The sequence below is a fragment of the Chenopodium album genome, chromosome 4, assembly GCF_948465745.1.
Source record: "Chenopodium album chromosome 4, dcCheAlbu1.1, whole genome shotgun sequence".
Lineage (NCBI taxonomy): Eukaryota > Viridiplantae > Streptophyta > Magnoliopsida > Caryophyllales > Amaranthaceae > Chenopodium > Chenopodium album.
Genome location: NC_137837.1, coordinates 56,262,888 through 56,274,378, shown reverse-complemented (window position 1 = coordinate 56,274,378; position 11,491 = coordinate 56,262,888).

Below are 11,491 nucleotides of genomic sequence, written 5' to 3'. Positions count from 1 at the left end.
AGCAGTAAGATTATCTAATTTTTGACAAATAGATGTTAATTGAGCTTGCAAAAAGGATACGGAATTGACATTATGTTTTCCTTTATTTGCAAATCCTCTCGGATTCCCGTATTGGGAATTGTGTATTGCCTTATCTTTGGTAACCTGTCCGAAATCGTCCACATTTAAATTTATGAATCTCCCACTAGCTACAGAATCTAGAACTGATCTAGATGAATTTCAAAGTCCATTGTAGAAAGCTTGGATCAGTTGCCATTGTGCTAGATTGTGGTGGGGGCATTCTCTCTGTAGATCCTTGAACCTCTCTAAAGCCTCATATAGAGTTTCATCGGCCTCTCGAGCGAAGTTCTGATTAGCACTCCTTAGTACAGCTGTTCTCTCTGCAAGGTAATATTTATTATAGAAATTCAACGCAAGAGTTTCCCAGTCAGTAATACTAAGTGCAGTTCTATTCAAACCATTAAACTATAATTTAGCTTTGCCACATAATGAAAAGGGAAAAAGGATCTCCCCTATTTGGTCTTGCATGACCCCTACTTGTCTAATGGTGTTATAATATTGGCAGAAATCTACAATGTGAAGATTGAGATCTTCACCCTTAGCTCTGCTTAATTGCTTCCTCTCTATCATAGTGATAAATTGGGGCTTGATTTCAAATTGAACTCCATCAAGAGCCAGAGTGGGAGTAAGGTGCGGGAAATCTGTGAGCTTTGACGCGAGTAGTCACTGAGCTTCTTTTGGGCCGTCATCTGTGATTCTGAATCTGAAGGAATTTCTGCGTCACTAAAATCAGATGGAGGGTCTCTTCGATTATTGTCTTCCTCATAACCTGCCAGGATTTGTCTATAAAGACTCCTTTACCTATGAAACTAGTGTTCGATCTGAGGATCGAATGGGAGGTAACCTGATCTAGAACACCTGGGCATAAACAAGGAACTAAAAGACAAATATGAGAATTGACTCAAAGAACTAACGTTCCTTGAGACAAAAGGGGATAATCTAGAGTACAAAAAAAAAATCAGAAAATAAAAATAAAACCGTTTCCCCGGCAACAGCGCCAAATTTTGACAGGCTCAAGTCGTATTCACCTAAAAAAAATTAAACCTAAATCCACTTACTATGTAGATAGGGAAGAAGGGTCGAACCACAGGGAAATAGGTAAATTTATTCCTAATTAATTAGAAGCAATCTAAACTATCAAGTAACAAAATTTGTTGTAAAGAGTAATTAAACTACTAAAATAAAATAGGAGATAAATCAATGAAAAGAAAACCTAGGGCATAGGTTCACTAATAAACAATATTCCAAGGTAAATCATAATAAGCGATCATCGATGCATCAGTTCAGATTATAAAGGGCTTTCGCTACGTATTACAATCATAGAGTTAATTTATCGGTATTAAATCTCATCTCTCGAATCTCGACTTAACCATTTATAAATTAGTTCGCCTATTGAAACTAAGCCTAAACATTAATTCTCTTCTCTCGAATCTCGAATTAATATTGCTAAACTCATACAATTAAATCTGGCAAAAACTAATTCCATAGCATTAAATCAATCAATAGGAAATTAATCAAGCATTGATAATCAACAATCACAAATTATCCCTTCATATTATTAGATCCCCATAAACCCTAGAAATAAAACTATTTAAGCATAATTAAATCTAAACTAATCAAAATGATAAAACAAGACATGATGAAAGAATTAAAGAAAATAACTGAAATTAAAAAGGAAGAAATTGTTACCAAAAGAAATCTGGATTAAGGAATGTAATTGAGAACAAAGTTGAGAGAATTTAAGAGAGAGAAAATATCCTAAGTAGAGAGAGAAATTCTAAAAGAGAAGGTAATCAAAATTACGTAAAAAAATCGTACATAAACCTCCCTAAAACCAATCCTAATTAAAAACTAAAACGTCAGCTCCAAAAACACGCGCCCGATCGGGCGAAGGGCCGCCCGGTCGGGCCCGCCTTTTTTCCTTCACTCTTCCTGACAGTCGCGCCTGATCGAGCTTATGCTTACCCGATTGGGCGCGCCTTCTTGATGAGTCTTCCTTGTGCGCGCCCGCACGATCAGGCGCAAGCTTGCCCGATCGGGCCCGGTCTCTTCTTCGAGGCTTGGACTTTGATTAGGCTCAATTCTTCGGCCCAATCAGGATTTCCTATTTGGGTCTTGAGTACTCAGTCCAAATGCCCCGATATCACACACCGAGCCCTTAATCACCGGCTCAAACCGGTCCTGGGCTTTAAAGATGGTCGTGTCCTCCTAATGCTCGTAGTTGCTCCATTAAAAACCCGAAAAACGCTCCAAATGTGCAATTTCCTACAAAACTCAAGCAAAACTACAAAAACACTAGAAAACACTAATTAGTAAAAAAAAGTGGCTCTAAAGAGCCAAAAACACTACTGATTATGACATAGGGACGGGGGTAAAACACTATATAAATTGGACATATCACTTCCCTAGATCCAGTCGATGCCACCGAGCCATCCGCTGACACTTGTCATGTTCTCAATTCCTCTTCCTCATCATTATATGAAGTTTCCACAATGAAATAAAACAAGGCTTGTGCTTCAATCGATACCTTAGGCTTATAATGCAGCTTATATTCCAACAACTCCACAACCCATTTCAACAACCTACCTGATGTATCCATCTTTTGTAGTGACTTTTCAAGGGGATGGTTCGTCTGTATTTCTATCAGATGAGCATCAAAATAGGGTCGCAGCATTCTGGCAACAATTACTACATCTAGTGCCATATTTTCTATCACAAGATACATTCACTCAGCGAATTTATAATATGAATGACAAAGTAAATCGCCATCTATTGCTTTTTCCTCTCTACCAGCGACACTGCAGCGATAGTCTTTGGCGAAGCTCGGATGTACAATTCCAACTACTCTCCTCGTTCCGGCCTTGCCACTGTGGGAAGAGACCTCGGATGATTTCTTACCACCTCCAAAGCATCATCCTGGTCATTTCCCCATTCAAACGCTTTATTCTGCCATAAGACCACAAAAAAGGAGCGCGTTATCAGCAGATTTGCTAATAAATCGCATTAATACTGCCATTCTACCTGTCATCCTTTGTATATCTCGGACGGTTTTTGGCTGTTTCATCTTAAGGATTGCGTTTAACTTATTAGGATTCACATCAATGCTTCGCTCACTCACCATAAACCCCAAAAAATTTCAAGACAAAACTCCAAATACATATTTTTTCTGGTTGAGCTTCATCTGATATTGTCTTAAAGTGGCAAAGGTTTCCTTTAAGTTAGCTATGTGGTCCTTTTTTAGTTTACTTTTAACAATGGTATTGTCTACATATACCTCCACATTGCGCCCCTTCTGCTTTTCAAAGATTTTATCAACCAGCTTCTAATAAGTTGCCCCAACATTCTTTAACCTAAATGGCATAGCCTTGTAGCAATACACTCCAACATCTGTTATAAATGTCGTTTTGGGCCTGTCTGACTTATGAAGGTTGACCTGATGATATTCTGAAAATGCATCCAAGAAACTACGCATTTCATGGCCATAAGTGGAATCCACCAATCTATCTATCAAAGGCAACGAATAACAATCGTTTAGACATGCCTTGTTAAGATCTGTAAAAAATCTACACACATTCGCCACTTCCCTATCGGCTTTCTTACCATCACTACAATGGCCAACCATTATGGGTAGATACATGGCTCTATGAACCCCGCCGTTAAGAGCTTATTGACTTCTGCTTATATTTTCTTAATTTTCTCTGTTGAAAAATTGCGCTTCTTTTACCTTATCGGTCTGAACTTCCGATCAACATTTAGCTTATGCGCTATCACCCTGGGATGTATCCTAGTCATCTCATATGCCGAGAAATAAAACACATCCGCATTTTCTCGCAACAAACAGATAAGGTGACACCTCATATCGACATCCATGTCTGCCCCAACCTTCATTATCCGACTAGGATAACCCGGTTGGAGTTCAATCTGTACCATTTCTTCTCCTAGTGATAGCCTTGGTGCTGTTTTTGGCCTTGTATCAAAATTCTCCATAAATAAGTCCCGCCCTGTTGGTTCTCTTTCCCTTTTAGGATTGCTTGGCATTGGGCCCTTCTGTACTAGGTTTTTCAAAGTTGTCACATAACATGACTTCGCCATCATTAGCCCTCCATGTACCTTTTCCACCTTTCCCAAATTTGACACATATGCAATGGTTAAATGGTAAGTTGATACCACGTCCTGTATGTCATGAATTATTGGCCTTCCGAGAATACCATTATATGCTTACGATACCTCAACCAGTAGAAACTCGGCCATGACATCTCTCACGACCGCTCCGTCTCCAAATTTGACCGTAAGAACTATATTTCCCTCCAACCTCACTATTGAACAATTAAACCCAATCACAGGATAAGATACTGGCGTTAAATACTGCCTTCCTGTCATCATTTCATTAAATGCTTGCATAAACTATACATTAGCAAAGCTTCCCCCATCCACCAAGACTCGTTTAATATCAACCCCTTTGATTGTTGTTATCAAAACCAAGAGATCATCATGTGGGAAAACTATTCCCCTTGCATCTTCCTTTGTGAATGCCACATCGGGTATTTCAGTCGGCCGAGGCCGATTATCAACATCTAGGGCATTCACTATATGCCGGTTCTCCGACAGGTGCTTTCTTTCCCCACTTATCATGCCTCCGTGCACTGGTCCACCAGTTATAACATCAATTTTTTTTTTCCAATCGACAAGGTTGGCTGCCCACCATCCCCTTGCCGATTTATCTGTCCCTTCCTTTCCGGGCTTCCTTCTATTTACTTACGCTTTGGCTGCCGATATGGTGGAGGTTGGAGGTTGACTTCCCCCCATCGTTCTGTATAGATATAAGGTCTCACCCATCATTCTCGGTTCTGATAAACAGAATTTATAGTAACCCTTGGCGTATTCAGCGATGTGTACGAACTGTACTGCATTAGCGCCATGGCACCTTTAACCTCTTGCCGAATTCCTCCTCCCCTTACTAGGGCCGGATTCCTCGGCCTTCCTGCTCTTGAAGATCCTCCTTTGACATAGGCTGAGCTATATCGGTTGAACGGACTCGACTGCTTGTTTTTATTAGCTCTTCACTCCTTATGTAATCATGGGCTTTGTTAAAGGTCGCTGCTAGTGTCGGCAAATTCTTTCTGGTTAAGAACCTCTTAATCTCCGAGTCATTAATGCTATCTCTTGCTGCAATTTTGGGATTGTATTTGCTTCATTATTAACCTCATGATGTAGTCTCTTAAAGACTCATCTGCCTTCTTCCCAATTATCATCAACTCTCCTGAAGTTCTCTGTCGTACACAATTGCTGATATACTTCCCTACAAACATTTTCGTCAGCTTCTCAAAGCTATCTACCGTTCCATTTTCCATATTATAAAACCAATATGTTGTAGCCCCAGTCAGAGTGGTTGGAAAGACCCTGCACCAAACGACATCCGAGTTGGTGTATAAGATCATATGTCCCTCGTACGAGGTTATAAATCTACTTGAATCTCCCCTTCCATCGTACCTACATGTCAGCATTTTTATCTTCTCCATTGGCTGATCCAAGATACTTTGTGCAAACGGTGATGCCTTTAACTGGATCACAGTCTGCACCATCTCCTGCCCTACAATCTGAGAACCTCCCTGCTGATGACCTCTTTTACTAGCGGCATGGTCTGAGGACTGAATCTTGGACTCGCACGGAGTCGCTTGTGCTCTTACCGGCGATTCCTCCTGCCGGCATCTCCGCGAACTTGCAGCTTGGTTGAACTGGTTACCAAGATTTGCAATCGGCACCCTTCCTCCAGCCCGGGTTGCCTCAGCTTCTTTTCTTTTCTTACTCATTGCATTCATTACCCTTGCTGCCATTTTTAGATCCTCCGGGGTGAACTCAGCCATAGGGTCGATAACTACCCCTGCCTGTCTTTTTGGAGTTAGAGGCATATTACACTAATTACCTTCCAGGGTATGGGTCTAATCCTTAATCACAATTTCTGGAACTGGTACCCCAGACTCAGTCGTTATCCTCTGATTAACAACTTTACTGATTACAGGAGTGCTTTGATTTTCTGTCTTTTTTTTGTGTGAATGTGGGGTTCTTAGGCGATAGAAGTAATTACTTAGATCTCCTCCTTTTAGCGCCAAATTGTTCCAGTCAGGATTCGACAACCCGATTCCGAGATTCAAAGCCCGAGCTTGAAACCCGTTAAGCCACTATCGTCCAAATGAGAACCTACACAAAGAGTAGAGATTAAATAACCTCAGGGTGGATCCGGGGATAACCACTCCGATGACAAAGTTAGAAAGTGTTTAAGAAGATAAGAAGTGAGAAAAAGTAAGAGAGAGAGAGAGAGAGAGAGAGAGTGCAATAAATTCTACCTTATTATGAATAAAATCTGATTATTTATAACTCTCCTAGACAGGTGGTTGCATGACATGCAATCTATACTGCGCCAAGTGTCAAATTGCTGCTGCCACATGCCGATCGCTGTCGGGCCGACATGTCTGCCTTTTGTGTCACTACCGACATGGTTTTAAATTGCTAAGGATCTTTGTAATCAGCCCGTTTTCCATATCTCCCCTTACACATGGAATAAACATACATTATCATATAACAATTGCAAACCAAAGGTTTCCAAATAATAATGACAAAGAATCATTTTAGAAACCCTTTGAAAATTCCCCTTTAATAGCAAAATTCCCTTGTTACTAAAATATCATCGAGTAAATAATTTACTGGGAGAGCAATTTTTTAACTCTCAACAAGTATATACCCTAGAAGTATCTATAATAGTTAATCAGATTTCTTATAATCTATGTACATGAAAATTAACTACTTTTTCATCAAACTCAAGATGTACACATATACACAAACACTGTCAAGAGCAAATGACCATGATCATATTTTGGTAGAGAAAAAAGGAATCACACATCATAACTGTTTAAACATCTCATATATACATTAATTTCCTAACCATTTTCGGTAAATAGCTCCAAATTATTTAATTGATAAGAAAAAAAATAATGCATATATAAGATTTTTGAACTTTAGAAATAGAAAAAAAAGATATTTGAAAAGCTAAAGGAACATCATAAACAAGGTTCTTTAGCAATGTGGGATCAGCACTAGCTATTCCCACCAGCTCTAACACTATTTCGCCTCTGCCTTGACAAACAACGATCCTTCCCTGAAAAAATCAACGATCAACTTACCCTCAGATAGTTAATCGCCCTACAAGAGGGTAGAAATTAACAAGAATCTTAGCCAATTACACAAACATTTCCTTTCTCTAGTGACTTGTACATGTAAATTGTTCACTTTACAACAACAATGTTTTGGTCTAAGTTGCACAAGAAGCAATGCCTTTTTTTGTTTTGTTTTCTCCGCTGGTGGAACTCTTGTAGGTCTTGTGCTTTATTTCGAGCTTAAATTTACCATCACAAGCAACACTCCTTATTTCAAAACAACTTTAAAAACATGTCCTGCTAGAGGACCCACACTGCACAGATTTACTACAAATATTAATTTAATCACATAAACATAATATTTTATGTGAATAAACGTATGTGGAAGTTAGAGCAATCTCTCTTTGTAACAAATTTATCTATGAATTTCTTCTCTTATGTACAATAGTCTTTCAATTTCTTCAGGGTTCTATCTACCTTAAACAACATTAATTTGTACTTCTAAGCTATTTTCTTAATCAGTTTTTGCAAATACAAGATGCCACATTTCTACATTTCTAACTTCCCATCCACATGCTTGTCTCCGCTAAACATCAGCCTCAGAATCAATAATGGCATGCTGCTACAACCTATTCATCAGCAAATACATCATTCTCCAAATTACACAACTATAATTTACATTAAAACTTAATCATTCTCTAAAAGTTAATCTAGAAGTTACCTAGCCTCATTCTAATTATAAAGCTACTTTTAATTGTATTTTCACATTTCATTCCCAATAAACACTGTAATCCTAACTTATAAATAATTCAGTATCTTATGTATCACCGAAAATGCATATCAAACTCACTAATCTAGCAGAAAACAAACTATGGAGAATTTGGTGAAAGAAAGAAACAATTCTATACAACATTAACCTCAGATCGACGTCATGAATTCACAAACAAATACCTACAATGTAAAATACACAAAAACAAATTATAATCTTAAATTCAAAAATGACATTAACACAAATAATTCATCAAAATCTCCAAACCCAAATAATCAAAATACCATCAATGATCATATATATATTAATGAAATTATATGAAACAAATCCATAAAATTCATAAAACTTAAGCAACTCTTATCAATCATGGGACACACATTAAATTCAATGGTGCTCGGTGAATCCTTCCAAGTGCAGCAACCTCTATCTTAAACTCATTTAAAGTCTTTGCTAGCTTCTCCCTAAGCCTCTTAACCACGCCTTGATTTCCATCCCTAAGCTTATTAACCCAATTTTGTAAGATCCCAAAACCTTAATTCCAAATTTTCCCTAACAAAATCAAATTGCATCAAATCAAATGACAAATTAAGAACTACATAAAAAAATTAAGAAAGAAAAAGAGCTAGCCCTTTACCCAAAAATATCAAATTAAGCCCAATTCAGTTTAATAAGTTGATTTCACTCTACTTCTTAGGCAAACTTATAAAGAGTGCTCGTTTCTTTATTCCTTAATATTCAGCGGAGTAGCAAAACTCTTAGTCTTCCCGATCTCTTTACATTTTTCAGTTTCGGTGTCCAGATCTTTTTGCTTACCTATTTCCTTATATTCTTTAATAACATTGACAATTTTAAGGTGCCAGCGTACGCAACCTCCATTGGATCAAGTAGTAATTATCGTATTATAAATTAGATACTTTCCCTTCTCAATTTATCAAAAATAAGTTAACAAACAAACCCTAGAAGATACCAAATAATATACACATTTGAGTTCAGCTAGAGAAAATCACTAAAACAACAGGTGTTTTACCTCTTTTTCCTTAAGCTTACAGTCCAATCTTGAGAATTCGTCCTCAGAATCATCCTTGCCCGAATGTATAAGCATCTTTGCAAAAAATGATCCATTTTCTCACCAAAATTTTAAGTTTATTACTAATGCAATGTTGTTCATAAAAAACTAAGCAAAACAGAAGGCTAACGTTTGACATACCTCTTGTCTACTCTACAGGTTAAGGATTTACTGATCATGTTTTATAGCTCTTCATCATTCATTTTAGTTTGTGAATAACCCAAGATTGTGAAGCTTTGCATTAAGTTGTTGCATGTAACTGATGAGCGGCATTTATGCCACTTTTCCATCCTTTTTCTCTAAGGATTCTCCCCTCATTTACACTTGTTTGAGCCTTTTTAAGCATTTTTCCCTTAGTTTTGCCTTTCCCTTTCCTTTCGCGTGTTTCTTTTCCCTTTCTCTTTTTTGTTGGTTTTTTTTTTCTAGCGTTTCTTTGTTGTTTTGTAGGTTCTTGGCCTTTTTGGATGAACTTTGGAATGCATGACGTGCCATGGAGAAGGAGCATGAAGATCAAGAGAAGCGGAAGGAAGAGAGAATCAAGTAGGTTCGGCCAAACCCCCTGATGGTGTGGCCGAACCTGCTAAGTGGTTCGGCCGAACGTCGAGGCAGGGACAAGATGCAATTTGGCAATTTTGCAGGAGTGGTTGAACCATAGAAGTTCGACCAGACCAGGATCAGGGAGGTTCGACCGAACCTACCCATGGTTCCGCCAAACCTACCCTGTAGTCCGGCCGAACCTTCTTATTGTTCGGTCGGACCTCTCCTTTTCTAAGCTGGCTCTCTACGGACTATATAAGTCCCATCTTAGAACGTTTTGATGTAATTAGATTAACTTAGTTTTAATTTTCGGCACTTCTTAGCTTAATCTAGAGAGAGAAACACTATTAGTCTTCATTGGTAGAGAGAGAAAGTGTGGTTTCTTCATTGATGAACTTTGATTTTGAAGAAGGAGTTTTTTCAATCCTTTGTAGACCTTCATTTTCAATTAATGAGCAATCTCTTACTCTTTCTCTTTACCTTTGTTTTTTATTTTGCTTATTTGCTTTGATTTTTCTTCTTTGCTTATTGATCATGTTGATGCTTGTTGATTTGATGATTGATATTGTCTTCAATATGATTTGTGAGTAGTCACTTAGCCAAGGGTGTGGGGATGGTGTAGTTGCTAATTGTTCATGCTTATAATTTTGGGGTTATGTTAATGGTGATTAAAGTCATTGCATGCTTGATATTCTTTGATCTTCTTGCAAGTGCACATTGTTAGTTGATTAAAGGTGAATCTTTTCTAACAAGGAACGGAAGTTGACTTAGTTGAGATTCATTACTATCGATAGTTCTTTGATTGCACCTTATAATATATGGTTCTGGTGTGGAAACATAGAGGCTATGTTTGGAGAAACCGATTAACCCCGGAAGGCGGTTAGATTGGGCCTTACTTCGATATTCATGCATGTTTAGTTTACCATTTATTCGCTACTTTGTTATTGCATGATTAAGCGGCATCTACATCTACCCATTTCCCTTGGTGCTTAGTTATATTAATTTTAATCCATTTCTTTCTTAGTTGAATCTCTTAGTTATTCACACTTCTTGTTCCGAGATAGCTTAGACTCTAGGTAATGAATGCGGTGTTTATGCATTTCTCCCTGTGGTTCGACCCCTCTACTTGCCCTATATTTGTAATAGGTTGAGTCGAGTGTTATAAATTGTATTTGATTTAAGTATAGTTGTTTGACGACGCAATTATTCCTTTGTCAAATTGACGCTGTTACCGGGGAGACTGCTTCCATTGCTATTTCATTGCTTGTTGGAGACTATCTCATCTTTTATTTGTTAGTGTTTGCTACTTTTTTTACTTGTCAGTGTTTACGTTCTTCTTAGCTTTGTTGTATGAACAAAGGACGAACCCGCTCAAGATCTTTGATTCCCATCGATCCAGAGCTAGAGAGGTCTTTGTCCCTACTTCAAAAAGAAGCAAGAGCAAGGAGTAGAAATTATCACACTCTAACGAGAGAAGTAAGAGAATTAGAAGATACTCCACCCTCTTCACCCTCAAGTGAAGAATTAGATAGCCCTAACTCATCTTCGAGTTCGGAAATCAACCCTTTCTCAATCTATAAGTTCGAAAGTGAAGAAGGTTCTAAAATGGGAGAGAATACGCCTTTGAGTTGTCTTGGGCCCCCCGAAGCTTTTAGAGCGCAAAGTGGGATCCTAACTCCTACTACTCAAGCCAATAATTTCGAGATCAAGCCTAATTTGATTGTTTTGATTGAGAGGAAACAATTCTCGGGTGGAAAGTTTGAGAGTCCTCATGAGCACTTAAAAGAGTTTGAGAAATATTGTGACACAATAAAGGCCAATGGAGTGACTCAAGAATATATTCGCCTCTAAATGTTTCCATTTTCACTAATTGGGAGAGGTCTAGAATGGCTAGAGAAGGAAGTGCCC